The sequence below is a fragment of the Ranitomeya imitator genome, chromosome 4, assembly GCF_032444005.1.
Source record: "Ranitomeya imitator isolate aRanImi1 chromosome 4, aRanImi1.pri, whole genome shotgun sequence".
Classification (NCBI taxonomy): Eukaryota; Metazoa; Chordata; class Amphibia; order Anura; family Dendrobatidae; genus Ranitomeya; species Ranitomeya imitator.
In genome coordinates, this window is record NC_091285.1 from 509,421,997 (window position 1) to 509,441,796 (window position 19,800).

The 19,800-nt window shown below is 44.2% G+C and overlaps 1 protein-coding gene across 2 annotated transcripts in view; it reads left to right on the forward strand.

The window, feature by feature from the left end:
- TRPM7 (transient receptor potential cation channel subfamily M member 7) overlaps positions 1-19,800 on the forward strand; it is a 208,753-nt gene that overhangs the window by 5,459 nt on the left and 183,494 nt on the right. The gene's annotated exons all lie outside the window — the stretch shown is intronic.

Here is a 19,800-nt window from a genome sequence, read left to right on the forward strand (position 1 = left end):
ATTAGGAAAGTCAGGTGATGCAAATTTCCCAGCTTTATAAAAACCCAGCCTCAAACCTTGTGCCAAAAAACAGCAGCCATGGGTTCTTCTAAGCAGCTGCCTAGCACTCTGAAAATGAAAATGGTGGACTCTCACAAGGCAGAAGAAGGCTATAAGAAGATAGCAAAGCATTTTAAAGTTGCCTATTCCTCAGTTCGAAATGTAATTAAGAAATGCAGTTAACAGGAACAGTGGAGGTCAAGATAAGGCCTGGAAGACCAAGCAAAATGAGTGACAGCTGCTCATATGATTGCTATAATGCAAATTGGAGCCCCTCTATGACTGCAAAAGACATTCAGAAAGGTTTAGCAGAGTATGGAGTTGTGGTACATTGTGAAGGTGTCTCTGAACAGTAAAACAAATATGGCGTTCATGAGTCATCAGAAGAAAACCTCTCCTGCGTCCTCACCATAAAATTCAGCATCAGAAGTATGCAAAAGAACATCTAAACAAGCCTGATGAATTTTGGGAACCAGTTTTGTGGACCGATGAGGTTAAAATAGAAGTCTTTGACCAAAACTATCAAAGGTGTGTGTGGAGAAAAAAGCACAGAATTTCAGGAAAAGAATATCTCACCAACCATTAAGCATGAGGGTGGATTAATGTGTTGTGGGTGTCTAACAGCAGCAAAACATGCAGCCTCCAGGACTTGAATATACTATTCAATCACACCCACGATATGTGGATGCAGTGATTGAGAAATATGGTGATTCAGAGCTCGCGCTGCCCAAGGTTTAAAGATACGATCACACATAAAGGTGAAGCAGGAATGCGGTTTATTTTGCCTACACGTTTCAGGGATATCGCACCTTTTCATCAGGACTAAACCATGATGATCATTTATTGTAAGGTATCTGCTTGGTGGTCCTGCTGCAACCTTTACATGTTTCTGTAGGAATTGTGACTGTCACAACCCTATCAGGTTTGCGTATCTATAATATTTGGTACCACTTATCAGTTAAGACCCTATTTGCGCTTTTTGTCTCTCCAGTTTTGCCATTTTTTACCAGATACTTGGATAATACCGAGCATGCTCAGATAACGTTACTCGGGCTTGCTCATCACTAATAATGATCCTAAACACATGTCAAAATCCACCATAGACTACCTCAACAGGCGCAAGCTGAAGGTTTTACAGTGGCCCTCACAGTCCCCTGATCTGAACATTATTGAAAACATGTGGCTACACTTGAAAGTAGCAGTGCATGCAATGTGACCCAGGAATCACAGAACTAGAAGAATTTTTTCCAAGGAAGAATGGATGAAAATTCCTCAAACAAGAACTGAAAGATTCTTGGCTGGCTACAAATCTTTAACACTTACAAAAGGAGGTTCTACTAGGTACTAACCATGTAGGGTGCCCAAACTTTTGCATCGGCCCATTTTCCTTTTTGTACTTTTTAAAATGTTAAAAATGACATGTATATAAATGTGTCATCCTTATGTTTAGGCCTTTTTAAGCCATTGAATGTAGCCTTTTAGTTTCAGGTCTTCATATCCATAGAAGTTCCAGATGATGGGCAACTAAAAAAACAAATATTCAGTTGGCTACTCTAGTGGCATAATTTGCTAATAGCGTGCTTATAATTTTCACTTCTTTGAATGCTTTAAGGACACGTGGGCCCTGATTTATTAAGACTGGCATTTCACACTCAAGTCTTTAATGAGGGCCGGGCTCGGATAAGATGCGTTAAATTCATTAACAGTTGCATGCCTCTCAATGAACTTGGTACATCTGATCAGTGAGCGTGTCTCCGTACGCCTTGCTAGAAATGTTTCTTAAGTCAGGCACTGGAGTAACGTTTTTTTGGAGTTATGCCCTACCAAAGCTCCTACCTATCTTCGCCCAGTTTGGAGGAACTACCTGAAACTTGCATGAAAACAGCAGCTATAGCTATATTTTTGTACCACTCTGCATTATGCAAAAGAAATTGGTGACTTTTCAAAGTGTAAACACTTCATTATTCATCATTATGTAGGTTACTCCGATGACCACATGGATAGAAAGCCTTTTTTTAGTTTAAAATGGTTTGAATGCACACATGGTCGTATGTCCTGGCTCATCTGATGGTGTTTTTGGAGTATGCACATGGCAGAGGTATGCTCACATGTAGAGAAGCCCCAGGCGGGCAAAAGGGTGCATGTCACTTCTTTTGAAGCAGCTTCTGATGGAATCTACTCCAGGGTATAGCTGCAAAATATTGCTTCAAGGAAAAAACTTCCAAAATGCTGCAAAAACTCTTTACAAGCACTCCAGGAAATAGGAAACTCTCTGAAGAAATGGTGTTTCCTGAAGTGCTTACCATTCAAAAACACAACTTTTTTTGACCTCCTCATAAAACCCCCCCATTTGCAGGTAGGTTAAACCTTCTACCTAGTCTACGTTTGCTGTCCAAACCACAGGCAACATGAATCAGATCTTGGTTGTACGATCTCAGCCCTGTGTATTTTATTCCCAATGTCGGAGCTCCAGGTGACCGATAGGTCTCACATGTATGCACACTGTCAAGGAAACCTAAGGAAACATCGGCCTTCTAACTATTTTGTCAGAAAAAACTGAACATTTCAGCTAAACATATACCTGGCTGCAATTGTGCATCCCGGCTCTGATCCATGCTGCCTGCAGTTTGAACAGCATGAATCCAGTGACAGGTTGCCTTTCAGGTTGGTTTATATTTACCGAGTTAAGGCATTGAATGACCTCCATCCGGTAAATGTTTGCCAATCAGAGGTAGTTTATTAGCTGGATTACACAGACCAACTGCTGTTAACGATGCCCACTGAAGGGTCTGTAAATCGATCAGTATTCGTGATGAGCGAGTGTTCTCGTTGCTTGGGTTTTCCCGAGCATGCTCATGTGGTGTCTGAGTATTTATAACTGCTCAGAGATTTAGTTTTTGTTGACAGTTGCATGATTTATAGCTGCTAGCCAGGCTGAGTACATGTGGGGCTTGCCTGGTTGCTAGGGAATCCCCACATGTAATCAAGCTGTCTAGTAGCTGTAAATCATTCAGCTGCAGCGACGAAAACTAAATCTCCGAGCACTAAAAAATACTGAGGACACTCACTCATCACTAATCAGTATACATAGGCTGCCATTTGTTCTCAGCAACGTGAGTGTAGGACGATATACCGTCGAACGGTGATTGAAATGATACCTTGGGTGATGAAATCCGTCTTGTGGTTGTTGTGTAATCTTTATTTTCAGTTTTGAGTTAATGATATGCTTGTGCTCCATGGTGGGTGTGTGGGGGTCTTCATGTGGGGCTCTGCTTAGGTATTCATAATGCAGACTGCTGACAGGACACTGATCCCTCACTGACCTGCCCCCTAGTTTACATAATGAGGAGGGCACATAAGGAGGGCAACAAAATTAATAAAGGGGATGGGAGAACTACAATACCCAGATAGATTAGCGAAATTAGGATTATTTAGTCTAGAAAAAAGACGACTGAGGGGCGATCTAATAACCATGTATAAGTATATAAGGGGACAATACAAATATCTCGCTGAGGATCTGTTTATACCAAGGAAGGTGACGGGCACAAGGGGGCATTCTTTGCGTCTGGAGGAGAGAAGGTTTTTCCACCAACATAGAAGAGGATTCTTTACTGTTAGGGCAGTGAGAATCTGGAATTGCTTGCCTGAGGAGGTGGTGATGGCGAACTCAGTCGAGGGGTTCAAGAGAGGCCTGGATGTCTTCCTGGAGCAGAACAATATTGTATCATACAATTATTAGGTTCTGTAGAAGGACGTAGATCTGGGGATTTATTATGATGGAATATAGGCTGAACTGGATGGACAAATGTCTTTTTTCGGCCTTACTAACTATGTTACTATGTTACTATGTAATATTATATTTATATCTTGGGGAGTCAAAAAACCCTCCTGCAGGCATGCAGTGGCACCTGCACTGATCACTGAGGGATCAGTGACCTGTCAGAAGCCATACACATGAACAGCTAATCAGAGCACCACATGAAGACCCCCTCCCCCCACAGACCCACCATGGAGCACAAGCATATCATTAACTCAGAATTGAAAACAAAGATTAAACAACCACAAGACTGATTTCATCAACAAAGGTATAATTTCAATCAGTATAATGGCGCTGACCTGACACTGTGTGTGGGTTACTGTGCACAATCCTGCTGACAGGTTCCCTTTAACCATAGTGGTCTCCAACCTGTGACCCTCTAGCTGTTGCAAAGCTACAGGTCACAGCCCAGGTGTTGGTTTATGCTGGAGAGTGGCTCAGCACGGCTTACACTGCTTATTCCCCCATGTTTGTGCATGCAGTTTTTATGATGGGCATCGTATTCAAAGAATCTGTTCCAGGAAATGTTCCTGTAGTCGCTTCTGTTGAAACCACATGTGAAAGAAGCACTTGAGTTCTATATATTGGGGGTTAAGGAGGGGGGAGATTTTACAAACCACTGCACTAAAACACTCTCAGCAGGCACTTAATTCAGTGTGCGCATGTAAATTCAGAAATTTGCATTCATTGTTGCTGGGAAGTAAAAAGATGTTTTTTTTTTTTTTTTTTTTTTTTTAAATGTCCCTAACCAGCTTTCCATGACTCTTACACCACATAGGGCCAATTTAGAAGTCTGTTTTTCACGTATGTGTTCTGCTGACCTTTTTCATGGATAGATCACATACCCATTATAGTCTATAGTGCTCACGTGCCTGTGTTTTCCCCCTTTTTTCTGGACTCTGTCCTAAGTCACAGATCAAAATTGTCAATTGTCAGTGTGTTTGTGACAATCACACAGCGTACAAATGCAATCCATGTGCTGTATTTTTACCATTGTAATGGGCAGAAACTTTGCAAGTCGTTGTATGAGATATGATTGTGCTGGTGTTGCAAATGGGCTTTTTTTTTGCTGATTTTCTCAACACCATGAGAATAAAAATTTTAGAGAAAAAATCAGAAGATCTTCTGTGTTCACTCTTGGAAATATACCATAAGTCTTACTGAAGAGATTTTAGTTTGTGTTTTGTGTCAATACGCAGCTCATTGGGAATCCTTTTAATTTTTCACTTGTGGGTTGTAATATATTTTTTCCAGTTAGATCGTTTTATCTCGGTTAGCAGTAATTAGCTTCTGCTGTAAATATGAACGTATATCTCACGTCGAGTTATGAAATCCTACTGGGAACTATAAGCATGTAAGCCATAAAGTAAATAGAAGATGACCCTCACCCCTGTTATTTCAGTGTTATGTGGAAAGAGTCATTTTAAGGATTTAACTTGTTTAATGTTCATGTGCTACATGCCGTTTTTTTTCTTCTTCTGTCTGTATGGTTTCTTTTTTTTTTCCTCCTGCAAGGATGTTTTTTATTGCCTTGTTTATTTATAAATTTATTTATCATCCTTGGCTTTCTGCTGCAAGTTTTCTAGCAGATTTGTAGTCCTATTCAGTAGGGGTATTTATCTACTTTTCCTTGGAGAGATGAGCCTCCTTATTCTTCTACCACATTAGAAACAAATCTTGTGAGTGGGATATAAAATACCCTGTTTCCTTGTACTGGATGGGAATTTTAGCGGATCAAATGATTAGTTGTCACATCCTGAAAGTTAATGTATGGCCTCAGATGCCAATTAAATATTGTGCTTTGTCAGGAGATTGATCATTTGGAGTCTTACAGTTTTGTTCTCATGTTATTAAATTACTTTAGGCAGCATGAAAATAAGCAAGTTTGCAATTGACTTGCTTTTTTTTAGCTGCTTTCTCCTGCAATGAGAGCTTTTATCTTCCATTGTGTACAGCTAGCTTCCATGGCTCTCGACCACTAGTGCCGTGGCCAAGAGTGCTGCAGCAGTTGAATTCCAGGATAGTGGTTAACTCTTAAGGTACCTTCACACTCAGCGACGCTGCAGCGATACCGACAGCGATGTTGATCGCTGCAGCGTCGCTGTTTGGTCGCTGGAGAGCTGTCACACAGACAGCTCTCCAGCGACCAACGATGCCGGTAACCAGGGTAAACATCGGGTTACTAAGCGCAGGGCCGCGCTTAGTAACCCGATGTTTACCCTGGTTTCCATCGTAAAAGTAAAAAAAACAAACACTACATACTTACCTTCCGCTGTCTGTCCCCGGCGCTGTGCTTTCCTGCACTGACTGAGCACAGCGGCCGGAAAGCAGAGCGGTGACGTCACCGCTGTGCTTTCCGTCTGGCCGGCGCTCACAGCCAGTGCAGAGAAGCACAGCGCCGGGGACAGACAGCGGAAGGTAAGTATGTAGTGTTTGTTTTTTTTACTTTTATGATGGAAACCAGGGTAAACATCGGGTTATTAAGCGCGGCCCTGCGCTTAGTAACCCGATGTTTACCCTGGTTACCAGTGAAGACAACGCTGAATCGGCGTCACACACGCCGATTCAGCGATGTCTGCAGGGAGTCCAGCGACGAAACAAAGTGCTGGACTTTCTGCTCCGACCAATGACATCGCAGCAGGATCCTTTCGCTGCTGCGTGTCAAACTGAACGATATCGCTAGCCAGGACGCTGCAACGTCACGGATCGCTAGCGATATCGTTCAGTGTGACGGTAACTTTAATATCCCAGTTAGCTCTCTCCAGCCCGTAGATCTCTATACATCAGTCAGCAGCTCGACTACCCACCCCCTCTCAGTTTCTGTAGAGATGCTGTTATATATCTTACAAAATCGCTAGCCAGTAGTTTTCACAGCAGGTCTCCTGTTGTGAATTCTGTGGCAGAGCTCCCTCCTGTGGTCACAAGTGGTACTTCAGCTGATTCTCTCTGTGAGCTTCCGTTGGTGGAGGAGAGTGGTACTGCGGCTTCTGAGTTTCCTTCCTCAGGTGATGTGGTGAAGTCGTTAGCTGCTGCTCTATTTAACTCCACCTAGTGCTTTGATCCTGGCCTCCAGTCAATGTTCTAGTATTGGACCTGTTTCATCCTGGATCGTTCCTGTGGCCTGCTGCTCTGCATAGCTAAGTTCCGCTTTTGCTTTTTGTTTGCTGTTTTTTCCTGTCCAGCTTGCTTATTTGTTTTTTCTTGCTTGCTGGTAGCTCTGGGACGCAGAGGGTGTACCTCCGTGCCGTTAGTTCGGTATGGAGGGTCTTTTTGCCCCCTTTGCGTGGTTTTTTGTAGGGTTTTGTGTTGACCGCAAAGTTACCTTTCCTATCCTCGCTCTGTTCAGAAAGTCGGGCCTCAGTTTGCTAAATCTATTTCATCTCTACGTTTGTCTTTTCATCTTACTCACAGTCATGATGGGGGCTGCCTTTTCCTTTGGGGTATTTCTCTGAGGCAAGGTAGGCTTATTTTCTATCTTCAGGCTAGCTAGTTTCTCAGGCTGTGCCGAGTTGCATAGGGAGCGTTAGGCGCAATCCACGGCTGCCTCTAGTGTGGTTGGAGAGGATTAGGGATTGCGGTCAGCAGAGTTCCCACGTCTCAGAGCTCGTTCTATGTTTTTGGGTTATTGTCAGGTCACTGTATGTGCTCTGACTTCTATGTCCATTGTGGTACTGAATTACCAGATCATAACAGTCTCCTAATCTGGGCTATAGCTTGCTGTCTTTTTTCGGCCTTACTAACTATGTTACTATTTTATTATGATGGAATATAGGCTGAACTGGATGGACAAATGTCTTTTTTCGGCCTTACTAACTATGTTACTATGTCCAGAGCTCTGTGCTTGTCCAAATGGCCTATTATCTTCATGTGAACATCTACCGTAGTGATAAGTGTAAACTCCATAACAAAAAAAGTGATAGGTGAATGTATTACAGCAGAACATTTGCTGAGCTTTATATTTTTACTAATTCACCAGAATTTTCACTCAAGTAGGAGAGCTCACCCTGCTAGAAACCAGGGAAACAAGGAGACTGGAAAGCTCTGATCTGCTCAAGAAAAAACTGTCACCAAGTTTTTGCCATATAAAGTAGGGTCAGCACCTGTAAGCCCTCTGTTACAGCATACTAAATTCTGTATGTATGTCCCCAATCCGCTCTGGAAGGCAAATGAAAAAAAGTACCTTATATTATACTCCTATGGGGCGGTCTGGTCTGATGGGAGTCTCTGGTTTTGATCTGACTCCTCTTCTTACGATCGCCGTCTTCCTTCTCTGCTTTGTGGGTATGACACTTTGTACGCCATTCACAGTGTCCTCCATCATGCTCCTCTGCCCTGCCGAGGGAAGATCAAAGAATTGTGGTGCCGGCTCTCCTTGGCCTTTCTCTGTGCATGTGCACTACAGAGTACTGGCCGCTGGCTCTCCACACCCGAGTTTGACAGCATGCATAGAAATACATGCTGTCACTCTCTGGTAAGGAGAACAGATGGCCAGTCCGAGCATTACATTGCGATCCCCGTTGGACTTACGTGGCTGTCTCTTTCCTAAGGCCGGGATCACACACAGCGAGATACAGCAGAGTCTCGCAGGTTAAAACCAAGCTCTGGCAGCGGCACTCCGGAGCGGAGCGTGCGGCCGCATAGCAATACATGGAGCCGCACGCTCAGCTCCGGAGTGCCGGTGCCAGAGCTTGTTTTTAACCTGCGAGACTCGGCCGTATCTCGCTGTATTGTGACTCCGGCCTAATACTGAGAGTGGGGACGGTGGGACTGACCCAGGCCTTCTGACTGATTTTGAACTTTTTTTTTTCTCAGTGCACTAAGCTCAAGATATTACAGAAATTTGATAGCAAAAATAGAATTTTTTATTGAAATGTACTTAGAAAGTTAAATTTATTAGCTAAACCTATGCAAATTTTCATGTAATGTAGTGTAAATGTGCCTATCAGCATTGGTCAATCTTCTTCACTCCTTTCACCTCGGTCCTGACTGTGACCCAGAAGTTACTTTTACAATGTACCTATATAGAGTGTTAAGGTACCGTCACATTAAGCGACGCTGCAGTGATATAGACAACGATGCCGATCGCTGTTTAGTCGTTGTGTGTTGTCACACACAGCTCTCCAGCGACCAACGATGCCGAAGTCCCCGGGTAACCAGGGTAAACATCGGGTTACTAAGCGCAGGGCCGCGCTTAGTAACCCGATATTTACCCTGGTTACTATTGTAAATGTAAAAAAAAAAACTCTACATACTTACATTCCAGTGTCTGTCGCATCCCCGGCGTCAGCTTCCCTGCACTGTCAGTGCCGGCCGTAAAGCAGAGCGGTGACGTCACCGCTGTGCTCTGCTTTACGGTCGGCCGGCGCTGACACAGTGCAGGGAAGCTGATGCCGGGGGACGTGACCGGCACTGGAATGTAAGTATGTAGTGTTTTTTTTTTTTTTTTAACTTTTACAATAGTAAATATCGGGTTCCTAAGCGCGGCCCTGCACTTAGTAACCCGATATTTACCCTGGTTACCGTTGTAAATGTAAAAAAACAAACAAACAAACAAACAAAAAAACACTACATACTCACATTCCTGTGTCTGTCACGTCCCTCGCTGTCAGCTTCCCGCACTGACTGTGTCAGTGCCGGCCGTAAAGCACAGCACAGCGGTGATGTCACCGCTGTGCTTTACAGCCGGCGCTCAGTCAGTGCGGGAAGCTGACGGTGGGGGACGTGACAGACACCGGAATGTGAGTATGTACTGGTTTTTTTTTTTTTTTTTTTTTTTTTACATTTACAATGGTAACCAGGGTAAACATTGGGTTACTAAGCGCGGCCCTGCGCTTAGTAACCCGATGTTTACCCTGGTTACAAGTGAACACATCGCTGGATCGGCGTCACACACGCTGATTCAGCGATGTCAGCGGGTGATCCAGCGACGGAATAAAGTTCTGGACTTTCAGCTCCGACCAGCGATGTCACAGCAGGATCCGGATCGCTGCAGAGTGTCAAACACAACGATATCGCTATCGAGGACGCTGCAACGTCACGGATCGCTATAGTTATCGTTCTAAAGTTGCTCAGTGTGAAGGTACCTTTAGGCTGCATTGATTAGGAGTCTGATAAACAATAAAAATGATTTCAGGTGTAGTCTTTAAAGTGATTTTATTGTCTTTTTTTTTTTGCCACAATCTGGGGATGTACGATGGCAGCTGGTGGGCAACGGGGAAGCCAAGACATTCTGTACCTTCATAATTCCTACTACTACGTCATCCTTTTTGATAAATGTGCAACATAGCCAGTGTGAAGGATTACAGTAGTTTGTATAGTATAATTGGTGGAGATGGGTTTCTGTATGTAGAGCCATATTTATCTTCACCGTGCACCGTTGTACTGTGGTCTCATGTTCTTTGGAGACTTCTGTGTGGAAGAGAGATAATGGTTCTCGGGGCCTTGTATGTGTTCACTCGGGACTTGTTTAAACTCCTCTGTGTCTGTTATGCTGCATTGCATTCCTGTTTATCTGCCTTGTGTGGATAAAGGGCTTTTATGGCTTTTAACTACACGCTGTCGAATTATTACCGTACTTTAAAAAGAGGAATCCAGGAGTCATTCTGCCGAACAAGTAGCTTTCCCCCCCCACCCCCCCTACACTATTTTTGCAATGCGGCTTGAATGCTGGCCATCCAGAAGTATTGACTTCTATTTTGCTTTTTACGGAGCGCTTCAGGATGTCTCTTATTTTTGGTCTATAAGTTGGACCACGCTAGGTATTCACAGTATCCTTCTATAGCAGTGTTTCCCAAACTCCAGCCCTCAGGGCCCCCAACACATTGTGTTTTCAGGATTCCCTTAGTATTATACAGGAGAGTCTGTGGCAGTTTCTGATGCCTTAATAATAATAATTCCATCACCCAATCCATACTAAGGACATCCTCAGAACATGACGTGTTGGGTGCTCTGAGGTCTAGAGTTTGGGAAACACTGCTCTAGAAGTAGTGTGATTTTATAAAAAGTGTAGTTGTGTACCGGGGTACACTTGGTTGGGGGTCATTACTAAATGCAAGTCTTAACCTTAAAGCTATGTGCACACGTTCAGGATTTCTCGCAGAAAATTCCTGAGAAAAACCTGAAATTTTCTGCGAGAAATCCGCAAGAAATCTGCATGCGTTTTTGCCGCGTTTTTGACACGTTTTTGGTGCGTTTTTTTCCCCAGACATTTCCCAATGCATTTTGTAGTGGGAAATCCGCAAAAAAAAACCCGCAAAATGAATGAACATGCTGCGTTTTTTACCGCGATGCGTTTTTTCGCGTCATGTGCACAAAACATGCGGAATTCATTCTAAATGATGGGATGCTTATTGTATGTATATTTTTTTTTGCGGTTTTATAGCGTTTTTATCGGGAAAAACCGAACCCCCCCCCCAAAAAAAAAAAAAAAAAACGCGAAAAAACAGCAACGTGTGCACACAGCCTAAAAGTGATGGAGCTTAATGTGCTAAATATATTTAGAGGCACATACCTCTTTAATAAATTTGCCTCATCTTTTGGCTGAATAAACTCCTGAAACACATAGATTTGTGGGTAACGCCACCGCCATAGCTATTACACAAATATCACTATGCTATCCGTTATGGGCTAAGATTTTGTCAATTTTAGGTGCTAATGTTTAAATAATCATAATTCTTTCACTAGAAGGTAATTTTTTGGACTAGGAAAGTGATGTACCGAATGTTGGGAAGACTGTACTCCGTGAAGAAATGGCATAAAGTATGTATGCCCAAATGCCAATGCAATGGTCCAGCAGCCAAATTATGCCATCAGATGCTGAGGCTGGCTTCACCTCTCATTCCTCTTTTTGATTATTCTTTTCCCCTGTACACTTTCCGGAAACAAAGTAGGCCTCCCAAATGTGGCTTTTGACCCACGTTGGTCATGGATGTGCCCACGAAGACTTTCAAATTACCACTCCAATTTCACTATTCCTTCTCAGGTCAGCCAAGATTTGGGGCGCTCTATCACCTCTCTTGTCTGTGTTAGCACATTCTTACTCTGATCAGCCATAACCTTAAAGGGGTTGTCCACTGCTTAAGACATTTCACCCCCACACACCTGCCGAGATGCATGCAGGAGTGTGGGGTCATAACCTCAAAGGTATTGCTCTCCTCCGATGCACAAGTGAGCAGCACTGCGTAACACCTCTAAAATTTTTGCACTGAATTACATTGTTAGGGCAAAATTGCGTTATGAAGTGAGCACATGTCCATGGTGGGCAACTTTTCTTAAAGCCAGGGTCAGACAAGTATATGAAAAATTGCCCAATTTTCCTTTACAAGACTCAGACTACTGCCATCTCTGTTCATATTTTCCTAGCTATTGAACCTATTCTATGCCCAGCTGGCGAGCAATTTTGTTTTATCGCCACAACAGCACCCCACGAGAGAGGGGATCCGCCCACCATTAGGACATCAGTTGGGTTCCTGTCCTGAAGTGGGAACCTGGGGGAAGACGAGCTTACCTGGGACCAAGCAACCTCTTCGTGGTATGTGAGGGAACGGCAGAGTCTGGGACGCCAGAAGCAGTGTCAGGGGTGCTCTGCTCTCCTCGTCTGGCAGATGGATGTTGCAATACTAGCGTCCGGGGGAGGCCACCCTGGGTCGCGCTGGTGCAGCGCAGGTGGAGTGGGCTCCCTGCGTTCATCCAGAAAGCCGGCCAGCATCGTCTTCCGGTGGCAGCAGTAAAGTGCCCGTGATCTGGAAGTGGAGGTGAGGACTTCCGGGGAGACTGGGAAGGAGAGGAGGCGTGGCCGAGCCATCTTAGGCGGGCAACGGGGCTACAGCAGTGTGCGACAAGAATGTCCTCTGGGGGATATGTGGTCCCCCACAGGTGATAGTCTCTGAAAGTCTCTCGTGGGGTGCTGTCGTGGCGATGGGAAAACCGGTTATTACGTATCGGTAATAGGATTTTACAGAGTCCACAACAGCATCCACACATTCCCTCTCGTTATTGAGCGCTGGATTTCATGCACTCTGAAGGAAGGTGTGTTATACAGTACAGACCAAATGTTTGGACACACCTTCTCATTTAAAGATTTTTCTGTGTTTTCATGACTATGAAAATTTAAATTCACACTGAAGGCATCAAAACTATGAATTAACACATGTGGAATTGTATACTTAACAAAAAAGTGTGAAACTGAAAATATGTCTTGTATGCTAGGTTCTTCAAAGTAGCCACCTTATGCTTTGATGACTGCTTTGCAAACTCTTGGCATTCTCTTGATGAGCTTCAAAAGGTAGTCACCGTAAATGGTCTTCCAACGATCTTGAAGGAGTTCCCAGAGATGCTTAGCACTTGTTGTCCCTTTTGCCTTCACTCTGCGGTCCAGCTCACCCCAAACCATCTCGATTGGGTTCAGGTCTGGTGACTGTGGAGGCCAGGTCATCTGGTGTAGCACTACATCACTCTCCTTCTTGGTCAAATAGCCCTTACACTGCCTGGAGGTGTGTTTAGGGTCATTGTCCTGTTGAAAAATAAATGATGGTCCAACTAAACGCGAACCGGATGGAATAGCATGCTGCTGCAAGATGCTGTGGTAGCCATGCTGATTCAGTATGCCTTCAATTTTGAATAAATCCCCAACAGTGTCTCCAGCAAAGCACCCCCACACCATCACACCTCCTACTCCATGCTTCACGGTGGGAACCAGGCATGTAGAGTCCATCCGTTCACCTTTTCTGCGTCGCACAAAGACACAGTGGTTGGAACCAAAGATCTCAAATTTGGACTCATCAGACCAAAGCACAGATTTCCACTGGTCTAATGTCCATTCCTTGTGTTCTTTAGCCCAAACAAGTCTCTTCTGCTTGTTGTCTGTCCTTAGCAGTGGTTTCCTAGCAGCTATTTTACCATGAAGGCTTGCTGCACAAAGTCTTCTCTTAACAGTTGTTGTAGAGATGTCTGCTGCTAGAACTCTGTGTAGCATTGACCTGGTCTCTAATCTGAGCTGCTGTTAACCTGCGATTTCTGAGGCTGGTGACTCGGATAAACTTCTCCTCAGAAGCAGAGGTGACTCTTGGTCTTCTTTTCCTGGGGCGGTCCTCATGTGAGCCAGTTTCTTTGTAGCGCTTGATGGTTTTTGCCACTGCACTTGGGGACACTTTCAAAGTTTTCCCAATTTTTCGGACTGACTGACCATCTTTTCTTAAAGTAATGATGGCCACTCGTTTTTCTTTGCGTAGCTTTTTTCTTGCCATAATACAAATTCTAACAGTCTATTCCGTAGGACTATCAGCTGTGTATCCACCAGACTTCTGCACAGCACAGCTGATGGTCCCAACCGTATTTATAAGGCAAGAAATCACACTTATTAAACCTGACAGGGCACACCTGTGAAGTGAAAACCATTCCCGGTGACTACCTCTTGAAGCTCATCAAGAGAATGCCAAGAGTGTGTAAAGCAGTAATCAAAGCAAAAGGTGGCTACTTTGAAGAACCTAGAATATAAGACATAATTTCAGTTTCACACTTTTTTGTTAAGTATATAATTCCACATGTGTTAATTCATAGCTTTGATGCCTTCAGTGTGAATGTACAATTTTCATAGTCATGAAATTACAGAAAAATCTTTAAATCAGGTGTGTCCAAACTTTTGGTCTGTACTGTATAGATATTCACTCTGTAGAGGTGATGGTATTGTGTAGTGTAAGAACATGTTTGTTGTGTACTAATGCGATGGGCGGTTCCTCTCATACTCTGCAAACCATCTGAGGGGGGCCGCCCCCCTTAACCTATAGGTTCCTGTCCTGATGGTGGGCGGATCCCCTCTCATGGGGTGCTGTCGTGGACTCTGTAAAATCCTATCACCGGTACATAATAACCGTTTTTTGGTAGATTTTTAAATTTATTAAAGTATTATCTGATTTTTTGTTTGTTTTGTTGCGCAAAAACTTCTCTGACCACATTTTTGGTGTGAACTTTGTAGTCTTTTTTTTTAAGTTGCCTTGTTGGTCAGTAGCGAAATCTTTGACCGTGACTTACTTGAAGGATTTTGTCCTTGGAAAAAGACACACAAAGTTGGCCATGGCTGAAGGCTGGAGATGACAAATATATGCCAACCAAATCCAGTGTTTGATCTTGACTTTTGTTGGTCATAGCATAAGCAAGACTTGAGGGAAACTGTTTTCGTTTTTAAGTAAATGGACTATTGGGGTCGCTTGGTGCCAGAATAGTTCTGGGAATAAATACCCCTGTACCTTTTTTAAATGATCCGATGAGGATTTCAGTCTATGACTTTTGACATCATTTGCTGTACAACCATTCTAGTGCCATTGCAAAGACCTCTTGTCAAATTAAGGTTTCTTAATAACCGGACTACTGCATTAACTTTCAAATGTAGTCTATGAGGAGGCACACCACTGGGTGTTTTTTTTTTTTTTTATCGCAGCAACAGCATATGGGGCAAATAACTGGAGCATCTTATGGGGCATGATCAGCATTTATGGAGCATTACATGTGGCAAATGTCTGTATGGAGCATCTTATGGGGCCATAATCGGCATTTGTGTAGCATTATTTGGGGTGTATTTTGTATGAAGCATCTTATGGGGCCATCATGAACTGTATGGAGCATTATTTGGGGCTCCTGATTCAATATGGATATTCAAAAACACTTAATCTACTGATGTCTTAATTAATTTTACTTTTATTGGTATCTATTTTTATTTTTGAAATTTACCAGTAGCTGCTGCATTTTCCACCCTAGGCTTACACTCGAGTCATTAAGTTTTCCCAGTTTTTGTGGCAAAATTAGGGGGGGGACGGCTTATACTCGAGTATATACGGTATTGTTAATGCTGTCTTTCCTCAGGTCATCCAACCAGAAGACGAAAGTATTGTAAACTGTGCAAGCCTAACTCAATCACAAGCAACATTTACATGAACTGAATGAAAATGTTAACGAATTCAGTCTGAATTGAAATGCTTTGATTCCAGCATATATTCCATTCAGCAAGACACTGTACATGCTGAGGAAGCAGAAAACAACTCCATTAGATAGTTTTCTGCTTCCTCAGCATGTACAGTGTCTTGCTGAATGGAATCAATGCTGGAATCAAAGCATTTAAATTCAGACTGAATTCGTTAACATTTTCATTCAGTTCATGCAAATGTTGCTTTATTTTTTGTTAAGGTACCGTTACACTTAACGACTTGCCAACGATCACAACCAGCGATACGACCTGGCCGTGATCGTTGGTAAGTCGTTGTGTGGTCGCTGGGGAGCTGTCACACAGATAGCTCTCTCCAGCAACCAACGATCAGGGGAAAGACTTCGGCATCGTTGAAACTGTCTTCAACGATGCCGAAGTCCCCGGGTAACCAGGGTAAACATCGGGTTACTAAGCGCAGGGCCGCGCTTAGTAACCCGATGTTTACCCTGGTTACCATTGTAAAACTAAAAAAAAAAAACACTACATACTTACATTCCTGTTGCGTCCCCCAGCGTCCGCTTCCCTGCACTGTGTAAGTGCTGGCCGGAAAGCAGAGCGGTGACGCTGTGCTCTGCTTTACGGCCGGCCGGCGCTGACACTGGGGGACGCTGAGGGACGTGACAGGAATGTAAGTATGTAGTGTTTTTTTTTTTTTTTTTTTACTTTTACATTGGTAACCAGGGTAAACATCGGGTTACTAAGCGCGGCCCTAAGCGCTAGCGTTTGATGCGCCGCACAATGGGTGCAGCGGTTGCATTTCTCCGGTGCATCCGCTGCCCCATTGTGAGGTGCGGGGAGGTGGGGGCGGAGTTCCGTCGGCAGCAAAAAAACCCGTTACATTTAATGTTTTTTGCTCCCGGCGGGCCGCAACAACACGGCACGACGGTTGCGACGTGTCAATACGTCGCAATGCGTCGGTAATGTTACTCTATGGGGCAAAAACGCATCCTGCAAACAACTTTGCAGGATGCGGTTTTTTTCCCCTAAACGACGCATTGCGACGTATTCAAAACAACGCCAGTGTGAAAGTAGCCTTAGGCTTGCACAGTTTACAATACTTTCGTCTTCTGGTTGGATGCTTGAGGAAAGACAGCATTAACAATACCGTATATACCGAGTATAAGCCGCCCCCCCCCTAATTTTACAAAAAACTGGGAAAACTTAATGCATGCATGCTGATCTTTCAGTTCTGCTGACTTGTGGTACAACAGGAATTATTTATCAAAAATCTCTAACAAAAAAGACCGCTCCTCTGAACGGTTTTTTGTGGAGGAAACTTTTGGATTTTCAGCCCTGAGCTCTTTGTACGGTGTGTCAACTACATTTACACCGTGAGCTGGGGCCATAGAAGATTCATCCCAGATTGATTTTGGCATTTTTCAACTCATTGGCAGGATTGCAGCCATGACGAATATTGCAAGCAGACGTTTCATTAATTGGTATAGGCAGTTTGAACCGATTTATGTGAATGTCGGCTTCCCTTCAGCAAAGTACCTGCTATGCCTGAAAATGCACATGGCAAGACGAATTAGTTTTTACTAAGTATGTAATACATGATTGCATTATACAGGAATGTTTTTCTACTTCCGCCATGTCTGTTAATGAAAAATAGGCGTTTTTACAAGTTGGGGTTTTCAATTGCTTCTCTGATTGGTTTAATATTTGGAATTTCTCCTCAAACAAGGCCTTTCCGCAAGACGGTCGTAATATTTCCAGAATGGATCGGCTCATCGTACTCACCAACAGGACGTTGTAGGCCAAAAGCTTTTAATTACTTTCCATGTGTCCTTAACACAGACTCCGCTTCATGTAATGTCATATAGAGGACCTTTTCTTTATGAAGGAAATGCTTGTTATAGTCTTCCATGAGATGTTTATTGTGGCTTTGAAACAATGCTGCTGTATTAGAAGGCTCACACATGATGGAAACAATTGCCCAAGTTGTATTGGCATTTGATAAGTGGCATCTCCTCTTAGCCATTTATCCCATTCAAAGTCCTCTAGAGTTAACCCTCCTGCAATACATGCTTCTTGGAAAGTAGCAAAATAGTTTTTTTCCTTTTTTAGTCCTTTGAGATCCTCAAAAAATCTTGCTCCTCTAACATTCAGAAGGAGAATTTGGAGAAAGTATTTTACTCTATGTAATGGATTGTAAAGATTCTGCCAATTGTGGTTTTATGACCTTTGCCACTTGGTTTCCATGTAACATTTTTATCATCCCATGTGTAAGGCTACGTTCACATTGGCGTTCCGCCAATGTGCGTCGCTGTTGCGCCGGCGACGCGCCGGCGACGCAGCGGCGACGCGCCCCTATGTTTAACATAGGGGACGCGTGCGTCGTTTTGGTGGCGTTTTTCGCCACGTGCGTCGTTTCCGACGCTAGCGTCGGACGCAAGAAAACGCTACATTGTAGCATTTTCTGTGCGTCCGATTTTCGTCAAAAACGACGCACGCGTCGCAAAACGCGCGCGTTTTTGCGCGCGTTTGCGCGCGTTTTTACGTGCGTCGCGCGTTGCGTCGCCGACGCAGGGCGGCGCAACGCTAGTGTGAACCTAGCCTAAGGGATTTCAATGTATAAATATTGTTGGGCATTAGGATCACGGTGGCTCAGTGGTTAGCACAGCAGCCTTGCAGCGCTGGAGTCCTGAGTTCAAATCGCACCAAGGACGACATCTGCAAGGAGTTTGTATGTTCTCCCCGTGTTTGCGTGGGTTTCCTCCGGGTTCTCTGGTTTCCTCCCACATTCCAAAGACATACTGATGGGGAATGTAGATTGTGAGCCCCATCGGGGATAATGTGCGCTAACTGTAAAGCGCTGTGGAATATGTTAGCACTATATATACATAATTGTCTAAGGGGTACTTCCGTCTGTGTCTGTCCTTCTGTCACGGATATTCGTTCGCGGATTGATTGGTCTCGGCAGCTGCCTGTCATGGCTGCCGCGACCAATCCGCGACGGCCACAGTCCGATTAGTCCCTCCCCTACTCCCCTTCACTCACTGCCCGGCGCCCGCTCCGTAGTCCCCTCCACTCACCCAGGGTTAATGGCAGCGGTAACGGCCCGCGGTGTAACGCACTCCATTACCGCTGCTATTAACCCTGTGTGTCCCCAACTATTTACTATTGATGCTGGCTATGCAGCATCAATAGTAAAAATGTCATGTTAAAAGTAATAATAATTAAAAAAAAAAAAACCTGCTATACTTACCCTCCGCCGCCTTTCTCGCTCCTCTCCACGCTCCCGGGACCGCTCCATTGCAAGCGGCAGCTTCCGCTCCCGTCCCAGGGCTGGTGTGCGACAAAGACCTGCCGTGATGTCACGGTCAGTCATGTGACCGCGACGTCATCATAGGTCCTGCTCACACCAGCCCTGGGACGGGACCGCAAGCTGCCGTTTGCAAAGGAGCGGTCCCGGGAGCGTGGAGAGGAGCGAGAAAGGCGGCTGAGGGTAAGTATAGCAGGACTACAACCGCCTATAGGTGAGTATATGTTTATATTTTATTTTTTTAAGTCTCTGTACTAAGTGGCTCTGTGCTGGGCAATATACTACGTGGCTCTGCTATATACTATGTGGCTGGACAATCTACTACATGACTGGGCAGTATACCGTACTATGTGGGCTGGGCAATATACTACGTGGCTGGGCAATATACTACGTGGCTGGGCAATATACTACGTGGCTGGGCAATATACTACGTGGCTGGGCAATATACTATGTGGACATGCATATTCTAGAATACCCGATGCATTAGAATCGGGCCACCATCTAGTATAAAAAATAGATTATTATATTATCTTCCCAATTCCGTTTAAACCAAGCAAGAAGTTTAGACTTGGTGTCTTTCTGCTGCATAGCTTCAGCTACTTTACCTGGTATAAAGCATGTTGTATGCTTGTCCTCAAGGTGGACGTCTTTCCACACGATCAGTTTGATGGTGCATTTTATATTCCCTGAGTCTCCAGCTTA